The sequence below is a fragment of the Schistocerca americana genome, chromosome 3 (assembly GCF_021461395.2).
Source record: "Schistocerca americana isolate TAMUIC-IGC-003095 chromosome 3, iqSchAmer2.1, whole genome shotgun sequence".
NCBI lineage: Eukaryota > Metazoa > Arthropoda > Insecta > Orthoptera > Acrididae > Schistocerca > Schistocerca americana.
In genome coordinates this window covers 590817918-590827917 of record NC_060121.1, presented here as the reverse complement: position 1 = coordinate 590827917, position 10000 = coordinate 590817918, and positions in this window count along the sequence as shown.

Genomic DNA, 10000 nt, shown 5'->3' with positions numbered 1-10000 from the left:
CGAGGGAGGATGGGGCTTCCCCGCCCTTCACGGGGCGGCGGCCTCCGCACTCCCGGGGCGTCTCGTCCTCATTGCGAGGTGAGGCGCACCTAGAGCGTACACGTTGGGACCCGAAAGATGGTGAACTATGCCTGGCCAGGACGAAGTCAGGGGAAACCCTGATGGAGGTCCGTAGCGATTCTGACGTGCAAATCGATCGTCGGAGCTGGGTATAGGGGCGAAAGACTAATCGAACCATCTAGTAGCTGGTTCCCTCCGAAGTTTCCCTCAGGATAGCTGGTGCTCGTACGAGTCTCATCCGGTAAAGCGAATGATTAGAGGCCTTGGGGCCGAAACGACCTCAACCTATTCTCAAACTTTAAATGGGTGAGATCTCCGGCTTGCTTGATATGCTGAAGCCGCGAGCAAACGACTCGGATCGGAGTGCCAAGTGGGCCACTTTTGGTAAGCAGAACTGGCGCTGTGGGATGAACCAAACGCCGAGTTAAGGCGCCCGAATCGACGCTCATGGGAAACCATGAAAGGCGTTGGTTGCTTAAGACAGCAGGACGGTGGCCATGGAAGTCGGAATCCGCTAAGGAGTGTGTAACAACTCACCTGCCGAAGCAACTAGCCCTGAAAATGGATGGCGCTGAAGCGTCGTGCCTATACTCGGCCGTCAGTCTGGCAGTCATGGCCGGTCCTTGCGGCCGGCCGCGAAGCCCTGACGAGTAGGAGGGTCGCGGCGGTGGGCGCAGAAGGGTCTGGGCGTGAGCCTGCCTGGAGCCGCCGTCGGTGCAGATCTTGGTGGTAGTAGCAAATACTCCAGCGAGGCCCTGGAGGGCTGACGCGGAGAAGGGTTTCGTGTGAACAGCCGTTGCACACGAGTCAGTCGATCCTAAGCCCTAGGAGAAATCCGATGTTGATGGGGGCCGTCATAGCATGATGCACGTTGTGCTGGCCCCCGTTGGGCGAAAGGGAATCCGGTTCCTATTCCGGAACCCGGCAGCGGAACCGATACAAGTCGGGCCCCTCTTTTAGAGATGCTCGTCGGGGTAACCCAAAAGGACCCGGAGACGCCGTCGGGAGATCGGGGAAGAGTTTTCTTTTCTGCATGAGCGTTCGAGTTCCCTGGAATCCTCTAGCAGGGAGATAGGGTTTGGAACGCGAAGAGCACCGCAGTTGCGGCGGTGTCCCGATCTTCCCCTCGGACCTTGAAAATCCGGGAGAGGGCCACGTGGAGGTGTCGCGCCGGTTCGTACCCATATCCGCAGCAGGTCTCCAAGGTGAAGAGCCTCTAGTCGATAGAATAATGTAGGTAAGGTAAGTCGGCAAATTGGATCCGTAACTTCGGGATAAGGATTGGCTCTGAGGATCGGGGCGTGTCGGGCTTGGTCGGGAAGTGGGTCAGCGCTAACGTGCCGGGCCTGGGCGAGGTGAGTGCCGTAGGGGTGCCGGTAAGTGCGGGCGTTTAGCGCGGGCGTGGTCTGCTCTCGCCGTTGGTTGGCCTCGTGCTGGCCGGCGGTGCAGGATGCGCGCGCCTGCGCGGCGTTCGCGCCCCGGTGCTTCAACCTGCGTGCAGGATCCGAGCGGATGAACGGCGGACTTTTCCCGCAGTCGCAATGTGCAATCCACCCCTATAACTTGCGTTTCATGAAGAGTTATGTCCAATATGCGACATTCCCGCTGTCCCTATGCATGAGCTGCGAGCTGTACCAGTTACGAGCTAGAGACGCGATCGCGTTGCTCTCTGTACGAATGCCGATGCTGAGCGGTCAGCTAGGAGGCGCTCCATCCATGTCGGTACCGGTGGGCGTTGCACTCGCAGTCGCAAAAACGTACGGCAAGTATATTACTCGGAAGAGTTTATGACAGTCCAAGCCCCCCTGCGTGGGGAGCGTCTTTCTAGGCCATGACCCACCGGAAGGGCGCAGCGTCCCCCACCCCAGACATGTGACGTCACACTATCGGTATTGACGACTCGACTCATTGTTTATAATCATTTGCCATACACCGGTGGAAGCTGCCGAGACGAGTAGCTACATAGCGCGCTCGCCGTGTCACTAATGTACAGAGATACAACAGTTTCGACTGGAACCGGATTAAACGTATACACGGCGCTGATTAGTAATAGATAGACCCATCAGAATACAGATAATATATACAACTGTCCGTATACATGCTGAAAGACTCTGCTCACAATCACAACCACACGTCAGCCACACACTCTTATCACGCACTACTCTCCGCCTGTAACACGCACACAGACAATATGTAAGCACCAGCATGGAACAACACATAGTGCATCCTCTCCGCCACATGAGACAATCCACACTGTCATAACCAGACTGGGAGGTCCACTCAGAAAACGGAATATCACACCCTCCCGACAACCACCATTGCTCAGCTAAGCCACCAACACCCACACATGTCCTACACAGGGGTGCACCCAACATCACAATACTGCCTCCTCTCACAGCACACAAACAATGGCGGGAATGAAAGACACAGGTCTGCCACAAGCATGGAATCGGAGCGCCGCCTGTCATGAGCCAAAGGTGCATCCTGACGTGGCAAATCAGATGATGCCGCAGGAATCCACTTACTATAATCACAATCAACAAACCGGCCGCCCCGCCCCCCATTAAACCTTTCCTTACAACAATGTGTACCTTAACCTAACCTATATCGTACCGTAACCTAACCTATATCGTACTGTAACCTAACCTATATAGTACCGTAACCTAACCTATATCGTACCGTAACCTAACCTATATCGTACCGTAACCTAACCTATATCGTACCGTAACCTAACCTATATCGTACCTTAACCTAACCTATGTCGTACCTTAACCTAACCTATGTCGTACCTTAACCTAACCTATGTCGTACCTTAACCTAACCTATGTCGTACCTTAACCTAACCTGTGTCGTACCTTAACCTAACCTGTGTCGTACCTTAACCTAACCTGTGTCGTACCTTAACCTAACCTGTGTCGTACCTTAACCTAACCTGTGTCGTACCTTAACCTAACCTGTGTCGTACCTTAACCTAACCTGTGTCGTACCTTAACCTAACCTGTGTCGTACCTTAACCTAACCTGTGTCGTGCCTTAACCTAACCTGTATTGCGCCTTAACCTAACCTGTGTCGTACCTTAACCTAACCTGTATTGCGCCTTAACCTAACCTGTATTGCGCCTTAACCTAACCTGTATTGCGCCTTAACCTAACCTGTATTGCGCCTTAACCTAACCTGTATTGCGCCTTAACCTAACCTGTATTGCGCCTTAACGTAACCTGTATTGCGCCTTAACGTAACCTGTATTGCGCCTTAACGTAACCTGTATTGCGCCTTAACGTAACCTGTATTGCGCCTTAACGTAACCTATATTGCGCCTTAACGTAACCTATATTGCGCCTTAACGTAACCTATATTGCGCCTTAACGTAACCTATATTGCGCCTTAACGTAACCTATATTGCGCCTTAACGTAACCTATATTGCGCCTTAACGTAACCTATATTGCGCCTTAACGTAACCTATATTGCGCCTTAATGTAACCTATATTGCGCCTTAGCCTAACCCACATTGCGCCGTAACGTAACCCACATTGCCCCTTAACGTAACCCATATTGTGCTGTAACCCAACACACGTTGGGCCTTAACCCAACACACGTTGGGCCTTAACCCAACACACGTTGGGCCTTAACCCAACACACGTTGGTCCTTAACCCAACACACGTTGGGCCTTAACCCAACACACGTTGGGCCTTAACCCAACACACGTTGGGCCTTAACCCAACACACGTTGGGCCTTAACCCAACACACGTTGGGCCTTAACCCAACACACGTTGGGCCTTAACCCAACACACGTTGGGCCTTAACCCAACACATGTTGGGCCTTAACCTGCTCTGTAATTGTCATACGACGCGTTAAAGTAGTGTAGTGTTGCCTAACTGCAACCCCCGCAATATAGTTTGCTACTCGCACTGCCCGGTCCCCAGTGTATCGCTTCATGTTAAACACCTTGCAGCTATACACTGTAATGTGGATGGCAGCAGGACGTACATGCTCAATGCCCTTTGCAGTTGTTCATTGGCATTTGCAGTTGTTCATTGGCATTCGCATGGCGAAGCACTTAGCCTACGCTGTGGTACGGCCTGTGTCAACTGTCCGCTGATGTTGTACGTCCAAATCACACACTGTACTGCACATTGGTCCTCATGTACTGAATGATACATCGTGGTACATGTGACCGTACAACGACTGCGCCAACAACGGCGAACCATGCGGTCCAAATGTTGTGCACTCAGCTATGTGTCGTCTCCCTATAAGAGCTGGATTGCAGTGTGGTATGCCCTGGATGGCGATCAGCATGAGCCGTCTGTTGATGTAGTGGCGCGTGTTGTCAGACGTAGTCGTCTCTTCTCACACACCGTGATAGCATGGTGCACTGCGTTCCACATCTGCGACATGCGACAGAGGCCGGTTGACAGTCGTTCGCGCAATGGACATCGCATACGTACGGGGACCACCTTCCACGTGTTCGCGAAGCGTGCACATGTTGTTGCGTGTATGTGGGCAGACATAGTGTGTCGTGACACCTGACACAGGCATGCAACAATCGTTGAATTTGCAAATGGCGATGGACGCCTACGTTTGCTGGTGACGTTACGCAAATGAACAACTGGTAAACCGTTGTGGTGCGGTTGTTCTCGCTAGGGGTGAATCAGTGATGGCGACGATCGGTTGAGCTACCAACCGGTTGTTGCAGCGATACCCACCATGCCCACGAACGTGAATGGCATGTGGGTGTGAAGCGATACGCGGCGGTGGCTGGGTGGGACCGTCCCCGGCCGGCGAGGGGGGGCCTCCCGGCGTGCTGGCCGCGCGGTGCGTGGGCGCACGCGCTACAGCCGGCTGGTGGGGGCGGCCAGTGGCAGGCGCGCCGGCCGACGGAGCCGGCAGGCGGCGCAGCTGCGCGCCGGCGCACCCTGCACGCGGCGCCGTGCGGCCAAAGTAGGTCCTCGCGGGCCCGGTGCGAAGCGCGGTGGACATCTGCAGTGTGCTGGTCCGATTGAGGACTGTGTGCGCTGAGGATGCGCCGCCGCCCGGCGCTCGGCGCCGCGACGCCGTCTGCTGCTCGGTCGCCTCTGCGGTTCTCGCAGGTGGTTTGTATCGCAGCTGTGCGGACGTGTTGGCGCGTGCGCTGTGCTGGGAGAGTTCGCTTCGGCACCCAAGTGGGGCTTTTGTCCTTCTGTGGCGCTGGCGTTGGAGCTGCCGGTCACCGTAGGTGGCGCGTGTTGTCTCCCGCCGGCAATGCCACGACAGCACGCTCCCGGGCCTCTGTCGGCAGCGGCAAGCTCAGTTGGGAGCACGGGTGGTCGCACCTAAAGCGTCTACTCGCCAAACTCCGGGCGATTGCGCCTCTCTCGAACCCGACCAAGTACTTAGGACGGCGCTGCGCGCCGCCGGGACCTGAGAGGGTTTCGAGGTGTATTGTGCAGGGGAGCTCAGCCTCCTCCTGTTTGCAGAATAATTGAGCGGACGCTTGCGTGTTCGCGCGGGCCCCCGGGACACACTCCCGGGCGGCCGGCTGCTCAGCTCTAGTTGACGCAGCTCCCTGGTTGATCCTGCCAGTAGTCATATGCTTGTCTCAAAGATTAAGCCATGCATGTCTCAGTACAAGCCGCATTAAGGTGAAACCGCGAATGGCTCATTAAATCAGTTATGGTTCCTTAGATCGTACCCACGTTACTTGGATAACTGTGGTAATTCTAGAGCTAATACATGCAAACAGAGTCCCTCAAGACGGGGACTAGGGTCGCTTAAAGAGCTAGAACGACCAAAAGGGCATCCTGTGGCAAAACCACAGACGAACGTACCAGAGAAACAAGACATACAAGTCAATGTAATAGACAGTACATTTTCCTCTACCAACTCTGGTATACAAAAAGGTTTGGGCGTAGATCCCAAAAGGGTATACCCCAACCTAGAACATGCACTACAATTAGCACGCCTGGAGGAGCCGGCGGTCCTCACCACAGCCCTGAGGCATGTGGTACGTGTCGGTCATGAATACGGCAGAGACGTCACCTTCTCGGTGATGGAGGCTGTCGACAGAATACAGCTGAAGACAATGAATCTCCCCACCGACTTTGGAGCCCTGCGTGACCTGATCAAAAAAGTATTTGACAGACGAAATGAGAAATTTGATCTAGATGAACTCTACAGTCAATCTGTCATAACAAATGGAAGAATAGCCCACGACTGGAATAAGAACTGGCCCGAATCACATATAAGAACATATTATGCACGAGACCCATTTAAACGTAGGACAGATTAACTCACATAACAGCAAATTAGTCATGCAGGAACTCCGCAGAGTCGTGGAGGAGAGGAGTCTGGATGTGCTCTGTTTGCAGGAACCATACTCCCTGGCTGGGCGAATCCCATTTGCGGCAGCAAGTTGGCAGGTCATTCACAGTGGAGCAGAACCCAGAGCAGCTATAATGATCATCAACAAAGCGCTAAGAGCCACAGTTCTCTCCCAGTTTTCCGACGATCACTGCAACGTCGTGGAACTACAAACACCAGCTGGAGTACTATACATCATAAACATGTACTTCCAGTACGGCCGGACAATAGATGAATTCCTTGACAAGCTTACACAAGTAACCACGGCGTTGCGGGGACGTCGATGTGTCATTACAGCAGACATAAATGCCAAGTCCCCCCTGTGGTTCAGCGGCACACGAGATGACCGAGGAGAAAAGGCTGAAGAGACCATCATGGCGCTACAGCTAATGGTCGCCAATAAGCAAGGAAACCCGCCCACCTACGCAGGAGGTGGGGGCGAGGGCACCAACATTGACGTTACATTGGTCACGCCCAATCTCGCCACCAAAGTAACAAACTGGATGGTCTGGGACCAGGTAACAACCAGTGACCACAATCTTATCACATTCTCATTGGGAGACGAAGAATGCCGCTGGGACATGGGGTGGGAGACACAGCTAAACTACAACAGAGCTGACTGGGATCGCCTGGCAAGGGAGTGTGAAATACCGACATTGCCCGACGGTGACGAAAATGTCGAGGGATACGCAGAGGAGCTGGTGAAAGCAGTCGTAAGGGCGGTAAAGGCCGCTGTACCAACCAGGAGGAGAGCCGTAGCGGCCTCTCCGTCACCATGGTCAACCGAGTTGGGACAGATGCGCCAGTCTGTCAGGAGGGCCAGGAGGTACTACCAGCGAAGTGTCGTCTGGGAAGAAAAGCAACGTTGGCTGCTGAGATATAGAGAGGCCAAGGAGCACTTCCAGCAAGAGCTCAAAGCCGTGAGGCTACAGAGCTGGGAAAAGTATGTACAAACGCAACTAGCTACAGACCCATGGGGTGTACCATATAAGTTGGTGCGGGAAAAGATCAGGTCACCCATGGTGTTGTCCACCGTCAGGGATCAGGGCAGGATGACGGAAACCTGGCAGGAGACTGCTGAGGTCCTCCTCCGTGTCCTGCTGCCTGACGATGGCGAAAATGAGGACTCTGAGGCACAACAGCAGATTCGGAGACAAGATCTAGAGGAATACCGAAACAACAATATGGTATATCCCTTCTCCGAGGAAGAAGTAGCTACACAAATAAAAGCCCTTAAAAGAGGCAAGGCTCCAGGCCCAGACGGCATCACCGCAGAGGTGGTGCAATTCCTGGCTCCCCAATTGGTGGCACCTCTCACAAGGTTGTACAACGAGTGTCTGCGGCTCGGGAAATTCCCCCAAATATGGAAAAGGGCTACAGTTGTAATTATCAAGAAAAGTCGAGACAAAGATCCACGAGAACCCAAATCCTACAGGCCCATATGTCTATTAGACACACTGGGGAAACTTTTTGAGAGGTTGCTGGCAGACAGACTGGCAGCACATCGAGTGTTGTGCGGGATGAGTAACAGACAATTCGGTTTCAGGACAGGGAGATCGGCGTCTGACGCCATCGCCCTGGCTGCTGAGGTCTGCGCCTCTACCCCGCACAAATACGTGGTCGGCATCATGGTGGATATCAGTGGCGCCTTTGACAGCCTGTGGTGGCCCTCGCTCTTCTCTCGATTGCGAGAGAAGGAGTGCCCAGCGTCGCTATATGGCTGTCTCAGGAGCTATTGTGAGAATAGGGAGGTCTGGCTATCGTCCCCTAGCGGAAGAGTAAGCAAAAAGATCACCAAGGGGTGTCCACAGGGGTCAGTCCTGGGGCCACTCTTTTGGGATGTTAATATGGAACCTCTTTTGGACAACCTTCAGAACAGCGACGATGTGCTAGAGGGCATAGCCTACGCGGACGACCTCCTCCTGCTGGTTGGTGGCCGTAGCCGCGAAGACTTAGAGCCGAAAATTGAAAGGGCCATAACAATCCTAAGTACATGGTGCCACCTGTCCAAAATGAAGATTTCTCCAACAAAATCTACATATCTACTCTTAAAAGGACAACTAGTTAGAAATCCAACTGTGAGGATAGACGGCTCACCAGTTCTTCGACGCCATGAAGCGCGATACCTGGGCGTAGTCGTCGATGAGAGGTGGACATATACATCACACATAGATACCGTTACACAAAAATCCTTGGAAACATTAAATCATCTCATTGCAATTGGACACAAGCGATTTCACCTACCACCAGAACTAATCAAATTATATCATAATAGCATATTGACTTCAATTGTAGGATATGGATCAGGAATCTGGGCCCACAGACTCACGAGGGTTATGCCTGCCATGGCTGTGAGAAGAGTGCAGCGGAGCATGTTACTAAGATCAGTGGGAGCATACAGAACTACACCTGGAGGAGCCCTAACAGTACTGATGGGGCTCTGCCCGCTCGACATTAAAATCCGGGAGCAGGCAGCATGGTACTGGATAAAAAAGGGAAACAGGGACAAAGTAGTTGAATTGATGGGGATATACGTGGGGAACAAAATTGAAATCAAACGAAGGGGGGAAGAACTTTGGCAAGAACAATGGGATAAAGAGGAAACCGGTCGGCGAACACATGAACTGCTGCCCAATATTAGGGAAAGGTTACAACTAAAGCACTTCACACCATCACGAGGACTGCTGCACTTCCTCACAGGTCATGGACCCTACCCGGCATATCTATGCCGGTTTGGGAAACAGGCGACACCAGCGTGTGACTGTGGGGCCACACCAGGCACCCCGGAACACGTGGTGTATGAGTGCCACCTCTTCGACGATGTAGCCGCGCAACTTCGTCAGCAATTACCAAATCACGACACGTATCACCTGCTCAGGCATGAGGACCACTTTACAATCCTGAATAAATTATCTAACGAAATATCACTCAAAGTGATAAGGGACTATTTAAGGAACAACAATTAAGACCTAACTATTCCCAAATTAGACTCTGCGCATTCTAACCTGTTCCGCCGAGGCGAGGACTTGGCCAGCCGCTTTACGGCTGGAATCCGCCATGCCTGGGATTAGGAGGTAGGGTGCGCCCAACTACCGATTGAGACACTCACCAACTTCGACACTAGGTTAAGATAGAGTAGACGTAGGATAAGCTAGGACAGAAACCATTAGTATAGTACTGCAGCGTATTGAAACTCCGGCCAGCCTGGTGCCAGGGGCACGTTCACCGGGATTAGCTCGGTGAACAAGGCCAACAATGTAGGTTTATACTATTCTGGCACAAATGTAAACGCTGCAGGTAGAAGTAGCTTAGCATAAGTAGAATATAACAATGTAGGAAAATAGACAGAAGTGCCCATAGTGTGAGCAACAGAAAAGTAACAAATTGTGTTAGCTGTAGTACTAATATAAAATTCAAATGTATCAAATAGGACCCACTAATTGTATAAGGTGGTGGGTTGTTTGTATGATATAAGAATATTGAGAATAAAGAATTTTTTTTTTTTTTTTTTTTTTTTTTTAAAAAAAAAAAAAAAAAAAAAAAAAAAAACAGAGTCCCGACCAGAGATGGAAGGGACGCTTTTATTAGATCAAAACCAAT